The sequence below is a fragment of the Leptodactylus fuscus genome, chromosome 1 (genome assembly GCF_031893055.1).
Source record: "Leptodactylus fuscus isolate aLepFus1 chromosome 1, aLepFus1.hap2, whole genome shotgun sequence".
Lineage (NCBI taxonomy): Eukaryota > Metazoa > Chordata > Amphibia > Anura > Leptodactylidae > Leptodactylus > Leptodactylus fuscus.
Window position 1 is genome coordinate 191,325,697 of NC_134265.1, and position 16,876 is coordinate 191,342,572.

The 16,876-nt window shown below is 43.7% G+C and overlaps 1 protein-coding gene and 1 non-coding gene across 2 annotated transcripts in view; both read right to left on the reverse strand.

Moving 5' to 3' along the window:
• The window catches only part of YJEFN3 (YjeF N-terminal domain containing 3), a 132,658-nt gene that overhangs the window by 55,660 nt on the left and 60,122 nt on the right, over positions 1 to 16,876 (reverse strand). The gene's annotated exons all lie outside the window — the stretch shown is intronic.
• On the reverse strand, positions 6,041 to 6,122 carry TRNAS-CGA (transfer RNA serine (anticodon CGA)). Its single transcript has one exon. It is a non-coding gene; the product is annotated as a tRNA-Ser (tRNA).

Here is a 16,876-nt window from a genome sequence, read left to right on the forward strand (position 1 = left end):
AGACTTCAAGCAGAATCCAGCCCGACCGTCACTCGTGGACTTGGTAAGTATGATTTTATTGAATGTTGCGTACCCCTGAAACGAGCATTTCCCCCCATAGACTATAATGGGGTTCGAAATCCGTTCGAACAGTTGAACAGTGTGCGGCTGTTTCAATGGGATTTCGAACCTCAGACACTTTGTTCGCTCATCTCTAGTTAAAAAGCCTCCCATTGATTTCAATGTGTTACGCACTCTAAATGGAACCCATTGAGGTTAATGGGATTCTGTTTTGCAGTGCTGATCCTGACACCAGTTTACGTGTCAGAATCAACGCCGTATTATATTGTGTGAATGCCCCCTTAAAGTGAACGCACAAAAAAAATCAAGAGCTACACTGTCATTTTTTTCCACTATTTCGCATCCAATAAAAATTAGGATAAAAAGCGACTGAAGCAATAGACATTGCACAAATTGGTATAATTAAATACCATCTGGCCCTGCAGAAAAACACACCTAATGCATCCCAGTACGCGGAAACATAAAAAAGTTACAAGTGTCAGAATATGTTGACTTCAAGAAAAAAAATTTGTGCAAAGTTTTGGATTTCTTTAAGGGGTTAAAACATTTTAAAAAAATACATTCATTTGGGATCACCGTAAGAGTACTGACTAATAGAATACAGGTGACATCATTGTGGTTGTACAGTAAACACCATTAAAACAAACCCCATAAGAATATTGTACAAATGTAGATTTTCTCTAATTTCACTCCATTTTGATTTTTTTCACTTCCTAGTACATCATACAGAATATTAAATGGTACTTTTTCAAAGTGCAATTTGTCTCGCAAGAATGATGTCCTAATAAAATGTTATGGCCTTAGGAATGCTGGGAGTCAAAATTGAAAATTTAAAAAACACCAGCAGGGTTAAACAGGATCCCCTGATGAAGAACTGTTGGTATTATTTATTTATTTATTATGCTTACTTATATAGCGCCATCATATTCCGCAGCACTTTACAGATATTGTCAGTCACTGTCCCATATAGGGCTCACAATCTACATTCCCTATCAGTATGTCTTTGGTGTTAGCTAGGTCCATCATTTGTCATGTGAAGAACAGCTACAATGAGAATCTATCATTCAGGAGGACTTCAGACATCTATGCTTTACACCAGCGATTCCAAACATGGAGTCTTGGACACCCACCACAGGGCCACGACAATCTGGTTGGGAAGATGACTGCATGCCCACATACAACATAACGAGTGATTATGAAGATAATCTTGTTTCCCTTAGTCCTAACAGCGGCACAATGTGGGGTATTTCTGCCCCTGTGTGCTGGTAGGACAGGCGGATATTTAATTAGCCAATCAAATGCGTGGCAGGCCCTATAAGAGGGCACAAGAACCTCCCCTCTGCGTGTAAATACAAAAGTACCTCCATTACATTTATATACAGTTTTATACATAAGATATGATTCCCAGGGTGGGAAATCTTGTGCCGCTGTTAGGACTAAGGGAAACAAGATTATCTTCATAATCACTCGTTCCCTGTCGTCCTCAACAGCGGCACAATGTGGGGATATAGCAAGCAGGTCCCCAAGATGGGTGGGACAAACCCATGACCGAACTTAAACTGGTCTGGGCAAAGGCAGTGGAATCTGCCACTTGGTCCTTCAGGCGGTAATGCCGAATGAAGGTGGATTCAGATGCCCAAGAGGCAGCTGCATATATTTGGTCCACAGACAAAGCACTTCTTTCTGCCCGTGAAGTGGACACTGCCCTGGTTGAATGGGCATGAAGGAAAGATGGAGCCGACAGCCCTTGGGCGGTATAGGCGACTCTAATAGTCTCGGTAACCCACCGTGATATTGTAGCTTTGGCGGCTTTGGCGCCCTTGTTTTTCCCCGTGTAGCTGACCAACAGGTTTTCAGTCCACCTAAAGGGGCGAGTGCGCTGCAAGTAGATCTGCAGGCATCTAACCACATCCAGCTTGTGCCATCTTTCTTCTTCAGCAGAAGAAGGGAACGGAAAAAAATACTGGAAGGGAAATCAGTTGGTTCCTGTTTACAGCAGATGGCACCTTGGGACGAAACCCAGGGAGGAACCTAAGCTGTACATGGTCAGAGAAAAAGGTGGTATATGGCTCCTCAGCGGACAAAGCTTGTAGTTCACTAACGCGTTTGGCAGGTGTGACTGCCAATAGCAGCGCCATTTTGCCGGTTAGCGACTTGAGGGAGACCTCTTCCAGAGGTTCAAATGGCTGGCCACATAGGGCGTTCAGGACCGGAATAAGGTCCCATTGGTGGACAGGGGTGTTTACCACCAGTCTCAGCCTAGTTGCCCCTTTAATAAAGGTGCTCACTAAAGGATCCTGAGACAAACGCCTCCCCAGATAGGCGGACAGGGCCGCTACGTGTACCTTGAGTGTGGCCGCAGCAAGACCTCTGTCTAGTCCGTCTTGAAGGAAGTCCAGGATCACCTCCGTAGGGGGATCGGTGGAGTCCACTTGATGCTGCAGACACCAGGCATTAAAGATGTTACCTATTCGACGGTAGTTCCTGTTAGTCGAATCTGCTCTGGCGCTGGATAGGGTCTTCAAGACGGCTTGTGACAGTCCTCTATTTCTCAATAGGGACTGGTCAACCTCCAGGCTGTCAGGTTGAGTCTCCTCAGATCCTGGCATCTCAGCTCTCCTTGGGTTACCAGGTCTGGGAGTGGGGGAAGCCTCCAATATATGCCCTGACTCATTTGTATGAGCTGAGCAAACCAAGCCCTTTTTGGCCAGAACGGGATTATGGCTATTCCCGAGGCTTGGTCCTGTCTTATTTTTATCAATACCTTCGGTATGATTGGAATTGGAGGGAATATGTAAAACAGCCTGAACCTCCATGGGATGGACAGGGCATCCACCGCCAAGGGATTGTCCTCCTGGTACAGAGAGCAGAAGGTCCCCACCTTGGCATTGAGTCGGGTAGCCATAAGATCGACCTCCGGGAGACCCCATCTCTGGACGATCTGTTGAAATACGTCTGGATTGAGAGACCATTCTCCTGATACGGTAATACCCTGACTCAGCTGATCCGCTACTATGTTCAGGGAGCCCTTTATGTGAACAGCGGATAACTGGACCAGATTCTTCTCCGCCTAGGCAAATATGAGATTCGTCTCTCTCAGCAAGGTTGGTGACCTGGTGCCCCCTTGTTTGTTTATATAGACTACCACCGTCATATTGTCTGACCGGTTTTTGACAGACTTGCCTTTCAATTCTGGGGCAAAGTGTACTAGGGCCAGGTACACTGCTCTGAGTTCCTTGAGATTGGATGACCCCAGCTCCGGACATCTCCATCGTCTTTGTACAGTTTTGTCTTGACAATGGGCTCCCCATCCCCACTGGGATGCATCTGTTGTCAACAGGGTCCACACTGTCGGGACCGTGGACCTTCCGTCTTTCAGGTGTATCCACCATCTGAGGGAAAGACGGGTAGCGGGAGAAAGGCAGATCTTCTTGTGCAATCCCCGTGGAGACCTGTTCCAGATTCTCAACACTTCCATCTGCAGGGGACGCAAATGCCATAAAGTCCAAGGCACCGCCCTGGCCGAGGATGACATCAGGCCCAGGACTCTCATGGCGGTCCGGATGGTTACCTGCCGAGTGCGCAATAGGAATCGTGCACTGGCTTGGATTCTTTCCTTCCTTGGACTGGAGAGGAAGATCTGCATCGCTTCTGAATCCACTATAAATCCGAGGAATTTTCTTCAGGTGGATGGAACGATTTTGGACTTCTCCCAATTGATAATCCTAACTCCTGTAGGAAGTTGATGGCAAGGTTGAGCTGCTGGAGGAGAGCAGCAGGAGACTGAGCTTTCAGTAGCCAGTCGTCTAGATAAGGGACGATGAAAAGACCCTGAAGTCTGAGGGCCGCGGCGACCGGAGAAATCACCTTGGTGAATACCAGTGGGGCGGATGTGATGCCGAATGGCAGAGCTGTGAATTGATAGTGCTCCCTGTGGCCGGCCATAGCGACGGCAATCCTGAGGAACTTCCTGTGGAAATGAGCAATGGGGACATGTAGATAGGCGTCCTTCAAATCGAGGGTAACCATCACCTCTCCTGGCTGAAGAAACACAGCCACGGAATCCACGGTTTCCATTCGAAATGACCTCTTCCTGATAAACCGATTGAGGTACCTCAGATCTATTATCATCCTCCAGCCCCCGGTGAACTTGGGGACCAGAAAGACGGGGGAGTAGACTCCCAGACCGAGGTCTGAGGCTGGTACCTTCTCCAGGGCGCCCTTGGTAACATATTCGGCAACCAAGGCTTCTAGACTGGCCTGCTGAGAAGGTGGAAGAGTTTGGGTGGAAACGAACCGATCTGGAGGTGGAAGATGAAAGTCGATGTGATACCCATGTTGTATGATCTTCAACACCCATGGGTCTTGGATATGGGTGAACCATGCTCTGGAAAAGGAGGAAAGACGTCCTCCCACAGGAAGGGGGGCCACAGGGAGCTGCCCCACGTCAAAACTCAGGCTTCCTCTTGGTGTCCTCCTTGGAAGCGCCACGACCAGCTCCCCTAGGGCGATATCTAAAACGCCGTTGTTGGGAAGGGCGTCTATAATTAGAGGAAGAACCTCTGCCTCTAGGGGGAGCACGTCTGCCCCTGGATGCTTGAGGTAGGGACCTTCCCCTACCTTCAGCTAATCCCTCCATAATGGCGTCTAAGCTTTGGCCAGACACCCTTCCCGGCTCAAAGGGGAGAGCACAGAGTGCTGCTTTAGACGCAAAATCTGCCCGCCAAGGCTTTAGCCAAAGGGGTCTACGGGCCGCAGTAGACAACGCCATAGATTTGGCGGAGATTTTAAATTGATGGCAGGAGGATTCCGCCAAATAATCTGCAGCCCTATGAACTCTTTTCATAGAGGCCAGAATCTCATCTCTGTCTACGCCCAAGTCTATATCCCGCTCCAAGGCGGCTAAGCGGTTGCGGAAAAAGTCACCAACCATAGAGGAGGCTATGGCCACAGAGGCTTGCGCGGAGGAAGCTGAGTAGACCTTCTTCAGAACGGAGTCCGCCCTACGATCCAGAGGGTCCTGAAGATTTGAACCATCTTCCAAGGGCACCAGGGTTCTGCGGGACAGCTTTGCTACGGCCAAATCCACCTTCGGGGGAGGCCCCCAGGAATCCCACTTGAAGATCCTGGAAAGCAAATGTCCTTTCTCTGGCTGTTTCCACTGCTGCACCATAAGGTCGGTCAGCGTGGCGTCCGCATGGAAGGCAATATATCCCCCAGAGGCAGACGTGGAGGCTTCCCCGTCAACATCTCGGCCCACTGTAGACCGGATGGACTTCAGCAGCCTGCCCGTTTGTTCATAATGGAACGCAGTTCTGCTGGAATAACTGAGTCGTCCTCGGAGGAATCATCCTCTGCCACCCGCAGGTGTTACAAGGGGGGGGGGGAGAGACGAGGAACGGAGCTCAGAGCATGGTCTCCTGGTGAGCTGAGACAAGGTGCAATGGATCCCTTTGAGGGAATCATCCTGCAAAACAAAAAGGAGAGTACAAGCAAGGGAAAAACTATTTACCCAAGCGATGCTCAAACTCACCATCTCCTTGACCCATGCCATCATATCTCTGGGAGAGGGCTCCACAGGTGGAGGACCTCTGCACCCGCGACAACGGGCCCACTCATAGCCTGAAAATAGGCAAGTTATAGGACCAGTAGTACCCCGCAGGGCACAACCTTTCAAGCCGCTACCTACCATCAGGGAGCGGTGTGTCGCAATCGAAGCAGGAAAGATGTTTCCTCTTGGAAGAGGATTTCCTCCTACCATCCCCAGGAGGGGTAGTAGAGGATGACATATCCTACAGAGAGAGATAATAGACCATGCAACACTGTCACCATGACATCATACCAGCTTTTAAAAAAAGGGTAAATCTTACCAGGTCCTGTAGACCGGACAGAGAGGTGACTTGGCGCCCAACATGCAACTCAAACCCACGACCTTGAGATTAAGAGTCTCATGCTCTACCGACTGAGCTAGCCGGGCTGGCGCTGTGAACAGGATCTGAACCTGTGCGGGGAGACCCCATTGGATTTCGAGTCCAAAACCTTAACCACTCGGCCATCACAGCCGGTTCCCAATAAAGTTTGCAAACTGGAAAAGAGTTCAAGATCAATGAACACCACAATCGCACGCCTTCAGCAGATACTGCAGGAAGGTCTCTGACACCAGGCCAGCCAGCCTCTTAATTCTGGCCGGCTGGAAGTGGGCGGAGCCACAATCAAAGCAGGTGAGGCAACCTGCCCAGACAACTAACCCTGTAATCAGGGGTCTGCAAAGATATACATTCCCCCCCACCAAGAGGCCCTTAACACGGGCACTTACCCCCACATCTCCCCGTCTTTTCCGGCCTTTAATAAGGCCTGAATCTTCCCTGAGTGAGCGGCCGCCAGCGCCAGGCCGTTGCCATGGCGCTATGATACTTCCGGCGAAACCGGAAGTGCGCGCTTACAGCGGCCGGCGGGGAACAGGATACACAACAGTGTGGTTCCACCCGCCGGCAGTCCGCGCGGCCACCAGAGGCGGCATGCGGAGTCCCCGGACTCTCACCAAAATGTCAGGTAAGTCACAAGGAGCAGGGGAAGCGGAGGAGAGGGGGGGCAGGGGGGATAGAGGGGGGTAGCCACACATGGCTAACAAGCACCTTCTCCCCGCAGGGCACAGAAGGTGACAAGAAGAAAACAACCGCTCAGGAGGTGAGTGATCCTGCTGAGCTTCTCTAAGAGGACACAAGTCCTCCCACCTGTCCTCTGTCCACACAGGACAGAAAAAAACACGCAGAGGGGAGGTTCTTGTGCCCTCTTATAGGGCCTGCCACGCATTTGATTGGCTAATTAAATATCCGCCTGTCCTACCAGCACACAGGGGCAGAAATACCCCACATTGTGCCGCTGTTGAGGACGACAGGGAATCAGCGTTTCTTGTCTTTTAGTAAAAATTTAATTGGTTGGGAATTCCGGAGAAAACTTTGTTTTCAGGGGTTCCTTGAGCCTGAAAAGGTTTTCCATAAACAACCCATTCCGTTAAATAGAAATTGTGTAATACTTCATTTGCCCAGTAGTGGCAGAAATAACAACTTGCCGACTATAGATGATCCCTGGAGAACCCAGCAGTATGGAAAACCTGTGTTTGGGTTAAGGCTAAGGCTCCACGTAGCGAGCCGCAGCTGAAAAGCAATTCGGAAGTGCATCATGTTTTGTTATCAGCAGGGCTTTTCACAGCAAGTCTGCAGAATTTTCCGCCTTGGCAAAATCACGTTATTTTTGCAATGTGGGGCCCCAGGTCAAAGACTGGGGAGCCCTTTAACACTGTTTAATTAGATAATGGAACAATAACTTGTGCATTATTCTATATGGGATTAAGAAGGATGATAAAATATATCAAAGAAGTAAGAAGTTTAAAGAACTGTACTCTAGATTCTACGGAAGGTACGCATAATGAAGAATATCTTAGAAACAGATCATACATGTGATCCCATTGGGTCTTCGCAGAATAACCAGGCACTGTTTCACATGACATTCACATGTCGACAACTCAAACTGAGCATTAAAATATTGATAAATTAATTTGATATTAGTTTTGCCTGGACAGTATCTGTCACCATTGTATATATGAGCTACTTATACATAGTCTTTTCAAATGAAACATCACCCTCTGGTGATAAGGAAGAGGAACAGCATACAATATTTCTAAAGCAACATTTATTTGGCTGCAAAACATTAAAAGCATGTAGTTATTTAACCCAAGTAATATTAGTAATAATAATGGTGGCGGTTGGTTAGTTGCTGTCTCGTATCTCAACTCTCATGAGCTACCTGGAATTTAAGTGCAAATTGTTGTCCTAAACAATTTATTTGACATTGGCTAATAGAAGTCTATAAGTCCATCTTCAGTTAGCCCTGTCTTGCAGATGAGTATTACACAAACAGGGGTGTACACATATATCATCCAATATCATAGGACCGCATAGAAAAATGTAGCAAAGCTCCCCATTATGCAAAAAGTTGAGGAATTTTTTCAATTAAAAAAAAAACCTCCAAATAACCCAGCTGCTTTATTCATATGATGCAGGATATCACACAGTGGATTTATTGTATAGTATGTCAGTATTAATAGCCATGTCAGAGTGAAATGCACCAAAAAGATTTACACTTCTTAATGGCAGGCCGTACACCAGAAATTGAAATCTATGCCATGGTCATGCTCCAAAAATTTCTATTTTTGACATGTCTTATATGATGAGTCATCCCAGAGACAACTGGTATAAGTGCACTGAAGGATATCCCCATATACAGCTATGAGTGATATAACATACTGCCTACAGCTAACAATAGTGTTAGGTTAGCACACAGAAATTAAAACAGCTACAGCGCAACACAGTGGCTCAGTGGTTAGCACTGGAGTCCTGGGTTCAAATCCTGCCAGGAACAACATCTGCAAGGAGTTTGTATGTTCTCCCTGTGTTTGTGAGGATTTCCTCCCATACTCCAAAGACATACTGATAGGGAAGAAATGTACATTGTGCGCTCTATAAAAAAAAAAAAAAATTAAAACAGCTGTAAAAATTTTCCTTACATCATACCTTCCAACCATCCTGGATTTGTCGGGACAGTACCAGATTGTGGGTCCTGTTCCCTGGTCCAGGTTGTGGGAGGTATGTCGGAGTATCATCTTATCTCCGTTCTCAGAACACTGATGAGTTAAATACAATGGTAAAGTAGGAGTTCACTACTCTGTTTGTAGCACATCCCTGTGTGTTCCAGCCCCGGGAGCTACAGGCATGACGTCACTAACATCGAGCCTGCAACTCCCTGAACAGTCCAGGAGAACAGAGCATCAGGGGAGCTTAGAGAGGTGAGTATCAGTATTTTATTATGTTAAACTTAAAGAAGAGGTGAGAGAAGGTGAGTATAAATGTTTGTTATTTTTTACACTTCCCCTGGACCTTGATATATTATACTCTGGAGACTTAAGAGACCTTAGTGTAGAATAATTACACATTCAGTTCTATTTGAGCAAGTGCATACTGACACAAGTCGAAGAATTGATTTATCCAAACATGAAACGAATTTTAAGAGTTTCACCCATCTCTAATGACAATCCTGGGAGACTTCAAAAGGTTCATGGGTGACAAGGGAACAGATTGACACACACATATCTTGTTCCTGGGGTGACGTTCCTCTCAAAGTGAATGGCGTGCATGCGTCACTGGTAAATAGATGCCCAGTCACATTTGAAATGGATAATACCAGAGATCCAAATGGATTCTAATTGAGGACATTGCCATAGGGTCTCTGCAGTACCATAATAGTACGGTGGATGTTGGCAAGGCCAGGGCCAGCTTCAGGATTGTGTGGGTAATGGACAACAGATCTTCAGCGGGCCCCTTTCAGAGTAACTCATGTGCACCGTAGCAAAAAAACAACCAATGTTGGCATGATCACATGATGTCTGTGACATCATTGAAGATCGCTGAAGACAGCAGGGAGTTGCACTGGAACCCTGGATAGGTGAGTAACACTGATTCTTATGTTTTTCACCTCCCCTGGGCCTCCGAGCATTATACTCTGAGGTCTGAACAGACCCCCAAGTATTATAATAACGTGACCGCTGAGGCCAATCAGCGGCTTCAGTGGAACTCTGGAAGAGACCCGTTCAGCAGAAGAACTGGACTGCATCGGGAGGACATCGAGCATCGGGGACAGGTAAGTATGTTTTGTTTTGTTTTTTCATTGCCCCTGACTGATTTAAAAGTTAAAGGGGTTGTCAAATTTAGATTGGACAACCCATTTAAGTACATAATCAAACATTTTACTTTGTCCAAAATATATAACCTTTGTCTACTTTACTGTTTTTAAGATGGCTCTGCGCTTCCTGGGTAAGAAGGTAAGATTTAATGTCCAATTTACTTTCTCTCTAGTCATGTCCCCAGTTATTGCAATTTCCTGTGTAAAAGCAGTAGAGAAGAAGGCATTTAAAAGATTAGTCTTTTCCTCATCCTTCTCTGCTATTACTCCCATATTATTCTTGAGAGGGCCCACAGTTTTAGTTTTAAGTTTCTTGTTATCTATGTCATTGAAGAATATTTGGGGGTTTAACTCTTCTTCACTTCTTTTTTGTTTTAATAATTTGAACTTTTTATCATTTATCACACCCCTCACATTTTTATTTAACCACTATGGTTTTCAATTGTTCCTAATACATTTATTCCCATACAGTATATATCTTTCGCATGACGTATTTAAAGGACAAGTAATTTTTAACTAATCACACCTTTGCATAGCCTTTAGAAAGTCTATTCCACACCTACCTTTAGTATGTAGATTGCCTCAGTGGTTTCTGAATAAGTCCGTGTTTATTCATATGCTAATGAGCTTTCAGCCAGCACAGGAAGTTACCAGCAGCACTGGTCCCTGTTATTCTCTCCTACCGGTAAGTGTGTGTGTGCAAATAGGAAGCTGAGTCATCAGCAGCACCCTGTGTTGTATACTCCCATAGGAAACAACAGCAAAGAAGCATGTATCGTGCACCAGTCTAATTAGCATATGAATAAAAACAGACTTATTCAGAAACTACTGAGGCAATCTACATACTAAAGGTAGGTGTGGAATAGCCTTTCTAAAGGCTATGCAAGGATGTGATTAGTTAAAAATGACTTTTCCCATTGATAGAGCCCCTTTAAGATGCTTTTAGAAATAGCCTGTGTACTTTTGTTTTTAAGGACACTTTCCCAATTTTTAGCCCTAAGGTCATCCCTTAGGTGATGAAAATTGACCTTCTTGAAGTTTAATGTTTTTGTACCCTCTCTGCTAAACGTCTTTTTCCTGGATACTTCATAATGTATTATATTGTGATCAGTATTTCAAACTCGACTTTTGATATTCTGTCAGGTGGTTAAAATTAGGTCTAAAAGTGCCTCCTCTTGTGTTGTGTCCTGCACTAGTTTAGAAAAGTAATTATCTTTAATTATTGCCAAAAACCTATAACCTTTGATGGACCTGCAGGTTTCTGTTTCACAATTTATATTGGGGTACTTGAAGTCCTCCATAATAATTACCTCATTATTTTTAGCTGACCCCTCTATTTGTTCTATTAATACCTGATCCTCTTCCTCTACTATACTTGAAGACTTATAATAGACCCCTATTAGAATTTTTTCTTTACTTGTCCTTCCCCTTATTTTCACCCTTTTCACATGTTCATTTTCCTCATAGATGTCATCTTGAAGCACATGCTTTAAGCAGGATTTTTTCAGACTGTTATCCAGCCATGTCTCGCTTATCCCCATCATATCCTTCTTCCAACATTATTGTGTCTTATTCCTCAATCTTGTTGTTGAGGCTCCTGGGAGTAGTATACATGCAGTGTACTTGTTTTACTTTATCCCTATTCTGCATTTTCTTATTAACTGTTCTGACTGCTGCTTATCCCGCTGTCATTATCTACACTATTCTCCCCTTTTTTACAATGTCCTTAGTCCCTACACTCTTGCAACCTTCTAGCCATCTTTACCGCCATTACAGCTTCACTCTTCCTGTTGAGGAACATCTGATCCAGTGACAGAATCTACAAGTCAGTGTGCATAACAGACAAGCCCAGCTGTAACATCTGTGGGCAAATGTGACACAGGGTAACGTATGGAACAGTGTGCCTTCGTGTCCAACTGTGTCTCATTTTCTCCAATAACAGTTTACCCCAATAAATGTATATTTTGTTCTAATATTGAAATTACATTACAGTAATGAGAAAAGAAAAAAGAAAAGTTTTAGGCAGGGGTAGGAATAATGCTTTTAAAAATAGAAGTGTTAATTTTTTTTTTCAATTATCATAAGGTAAAGTGAATGAACAAAAGAGAAACCTAAATCAGATCAATATTTTGTGTGACCATTTGCCTTCAAAACAGCATTGATTCTTCCCGGTACACTAAGACTTAAAGGGGCTCTATCAGCAAAATCATGCTGCTAGAGCCCCACATATGCATGAATAGCCTTTAAAAGGCTATTCAGGCACCGCTAAAGTTATATTAAACTACCCCCCCCCCCATTTAAAAAAAATAACCTAAAAAATAATGTGCTCTACTTACCGAACATGCACCCTGGGCGGGCATTCAGGGTGTGTCTTCATCTTCATCCCCGCCTCTGCAAACTTTCTGTCTGAAGCACTGCGGGAAGAACCGTGATGTTTTGCTGCTGCAGTTTTTCCCGCAGTACCATTTTGTTGCAAGGTGCCACATTGCATAAAAGAATCTGCTGCAGAAAAGCTGCATATTCCAAAACATTCAGAAATGTATAATATAGTTATAAGGGCTCGTTCTGACACGTAAACATGTGTCAGAGTCAGCGTTTCAAAACAGAATCCCATTGGCTTCAATGGGTTCCCTTTAACGCACGTAACACAGTGAAATCAATGGGTTAAAAAGCCTCCCATTGATTTAAATGTGTAGCGTGCGAAAGACGGAACCCATTGAAGTCAATGGGATTCTGTTTTGAAGCGCTGACTCTGACACGTGTTTACGTGTCAGAATGAGCGCCACGTTACATCGTGGGAATGAGCCCTAATAGAGGCAGAAAGTCCACAGAAAAAAATTCTGAAAAGGATCTTAATTAAAGCCACACCCCATTTTTTTTTACAAAAACCAAAAGTGATGAGAGCAAAATAACATCTGGAAAAAAGGCACAAATGCCTTATAACTGAAGTGTAGGGCAGAAAAAGGTCTCAAAAAGGTGCAATAATAAATAATAAAGTTGCTTAATAAAGTGCCCCAATGAGTATATTGTTAAATCACAAAGATCAGCACTTTTTTGTATTATAAAAAATATTACAGCTTTAGGCTAAGGCCGCATGATGTATATTCTCAGTGGGATACCTGCTTTGAAATTGCTACACAGTGGCTACCCCGCTGAGAAGTAGAGTCACAGTATAGCGAATGGAATTTAAAGAAAAATACAGCATGTTAATTTTGGCTGCAAAATCGCAAGCATTATCCGAATGTATATAATAGACTAAGAAAATCCAGAAACAGCGAAAAAAAAACACTGCGGGAAATGCAGAAGCGGAAATGCATCACATTTTTTTCTGCAGCACTTTTTACAGAAAGTTCATAAAGTTTTCTCCTCTGGACTTTCTGTCCCTATTGTACCTATATGGAAAATGCCAGCATTTCCGTAGGTATAATTGATATGGTGTGATTTACAAAAACACATAATTTTTTGAAATCGCATAATTTCTGCTGCCAGTATTTTTCTGCAATGTGTGGATGGAATTAGCTAGAATCCTATCCACTTTGCAGGTACTGTAAAACTCCACAGACAAATCAAGGTATTTTCACTACATGGTGCCTCTGGCCTCAAAAGGTTTTATTGTTCAAAAGTATTAAAATTAATTTTTTGCATGAAAAAATTCTGCCATAGTATCTACCACTGAATTTTCAAATTCCGCACAAGACTGGCAGATTTTTTCTGCCTCCCATTTATCTGAAGATCAACCATTACACATATTTTCTGCTAGCTGAAGAAATCAGGCAAAAATTAACGTCTGCGTCCTAGAGAATTGAATGGGAAATACATTTCAGGTCAGATTTGGGGCAGAATCTGCCTCAAAATCAGCACCAAATTCCTCCTTGTGAACATACTCCTTGGAATCTGCCTGAATTCAGTTTCAAATTCAGCTGTATGAATATTGTGCAAGTCCTGGTTAGAATATGAGAAAATAATTACATTGATTGGTTTATACTTGGATTAAACAGATTAAATGGCTGATCCAATGAAAAAGACATTATTGGGCATCAGCTGCTGTAAACAAAGCTACATAATGGAATTACCACTACATGCAATTTTCTTCTACTTCATGAACATGGTTCTTAACTGTATTCTTAATATTCTCAATCATTTCACAACCAGATCTCAACTAATGGAAGGGGCAGATTTACAAAACTGACTAAGGCTAAGCCCAATTGGTGTCCAGCAGCAAAAAAGCAATACGGGAAAAGCTGTGGCGGCAACGCATCCTAGTTCTTCCCACAATGTAGGTATCCTCTGCGTTTCTTTCAATTATATCAATAAGGAAACTGCCAGTGATTCCATAGATATAATTGATATGCTGCGATTTCCAAAACCACAATGGTTTTGTAAATTGTTGTGTGTCCACACCACGTATTTTACCGCAAAGTGAGCATGGGATTTGCTAGAATCCCAACCATTTTTCTGTGAATGTAAAACACCTTTTTTTTTTATACATGGTGTTTCTGCCACGGGCGAAATGCGGCATTTGCGTGTACAGTGAGTTGTTAACCTGTCATGGCCATCCACAGTCACCCACCTAAGCTTGCCAAACTGAAGAAGAGTATAACCTACACCCATTTACATTTATGTACCATTTATTTATACAGGCCAACATATACAGTCCTATGAAAAAGTTTGGGCACCCCTATTAATCTTAATCATTTTTAGATCTAAATATTTTGGTGTTTGCAGCAGCCATTTCAGTTTGATATATCTAATAACTGATGGACACAGTAATATTTCAGGACTGAAATGAGGTTTATTGTACTAACAGAAAATGTGCAATATGCATTAAACCAAAATTTGACCGGTGCAAAAGTATGGGCACCTCAACAGAAAAGTGACATTAATATTTAGTAGATCATCCTTTTGCCTCTAGTCGCTTCCTGTAGCTTTTAATAAGTTCCTGGATCCTGGATGAAGGTATTTTGGACCATTCCTCTTCACAAAACAATTCAAGTTCAGTTAAGTTTGTAAAAAAACGCGGCGTACACGCGCCGTAAACACGCCACAATGCGCGGCGCGTTTACTCCGTGTGAAGGGGCCCTAAGAGCTTTGTGTGGGATAGCGAGACCATAAGTGGATCTTCTGCCTTGTGTACCTTGTGTATAGAGCTTATTCTGCCCCGGATTCAGCCATATATCAAGAAATACACTATGACTTAAAATCTTTTAAGTAAGTAAATATATAAGTCTATGGGGAACAAAGCAAAATGAATTGAAATTACAAAATGTCATAAAGGGTTAAAACACACCTAAGCATGTATCAGTGTAAATGTCACAGTGTCTGCAAAATGAGCTTTTAATGGCATTACTGCCCCCACACATTAACAAGATTTCAGCTGATTATGAAGCCACTTTGTAAGCCCCTCTGGAGAGAAAGCAATATTCTATTTATTTATCTGCATTTATCTCCCCAAGGCACTCGTACAGTACAAAGGGCTTGCACTAGCGCTGCGCCTGGGCTGTGATTTTTGTAGATGTTGAACAGACTATGTTATTAAAATGATCATTTCAACACTGTCATAACACAATGCAAGCCTGAGTCTTATAGGGTATAATAAGGGATGAATTCCTAATTCCAATGTATGAGCATATAATTCTCTGTGGATTTATAGTTAGAATCAGTATTACATGAATTGATTTAATAACTGAATATCCTGTTCTGAATTTCATCTGTTTTATTAACACTATCTGGATAGGTCATGGGGCAAGCAAAACATTTATTAATAGAATCATCTGCCTGATACGTAAATGTAGAACTTAAACTGAATTACTTAAGCAGAAAAGACACTGCCTCAGGAGACAATTGTGCTCTCACTTAGAGGATCACCCAAAATACTGTTATGGCACCTTCAAATAAAATGGAGCTTAAAGGAGAAATCCACAGAAAATGACCACAGTGATAACTGTAAGTAGGTTAGATCCATGGCGTCTATTTGTTTGGATCTCCACCAAAACTAGTGTGCCAAAGCTGCCCTGCTCAGGTTATCAGCACTGGAAGACACAGCATTAAAAATCATCAGCCATTCAACTCAGTGAAGATTTTCCCAGTACAGTGTCCTAGATTTCTAGTAATAAGCAGGGTAAAAGGCAATGTAGCCCCTTCCTCTATAAAATCACTTGTGGTCAAACTCCTCCAATGCAGACTTATCTTTGCTACAAAGAATGCATTTTAGGTAGTTATCATAGTTGAGAGTACTCAACCTTTATGAACCAAGTAAAACGTAAAACATCATTTGTCACTGCGTTATAAAATCTAGGGACCCCCATGAACAAGGTTGCATTTAAAAAGATAAACTGAAAGCTATACCTGTCAGGATACGGAGTCGCCGCGGTCTCCTTGCTGCGCGGCGTCTCCCCGGGAGACGTGTTAGGAGTTCTATTGGGTGTGCTTAGGTCATTAAGGGTTAATCTTTTCCTTGCCTTCAGTCTCCATGCCATTAGCCATCAGGTGTGTTCTCTGCTACTATTTAATCCCCACCCAGGCATGGATCCTTGCCAGCCATTCACTTTGTGTTTCCTGGTCCTCTGCTCAGTCAGATTCCTGTCTGTTCATCTTCTGTCTGTTTTCTTGGTTTATTTACCCGGCTTGTAATTTTGACTATCCCTTGTCTTTTGATTTGGTACCTTTGTTATATCTCCTGGCTTCACCTCTTGCTCGTCTGACCTCGCCTTCTCTTCTGTGTCTTGCTGGGACTTGTGGTCCTCCCTGGTTCCATGCTGTTTAGTCTTTTGTTTTGCATTGCATTGACACTGTGCTTTCTGTTTAGGTGTGACCCCCGAGACTCCAGTCCCTAGGACTTTCAGGGCCTCCTCTTCCCTTATCCTAGCCGTCGGGATAGAAGCGTAAGGAGCCGTGGTAGGCGCACTTCAATTAGGAAGTGCATTGGTCTGCCTCATCTCAGATATTACAGCATAGTTATAGCTGCAGGGCCTGCGACCCCTTTTGTCATTAGCTGCACAGTGTTGCTTTCCAGCTGTGTCACTTTGCACTGCCTGACCCTGACTCCAATCCTTACATAATGGCTGGCCCTTACCCTAGA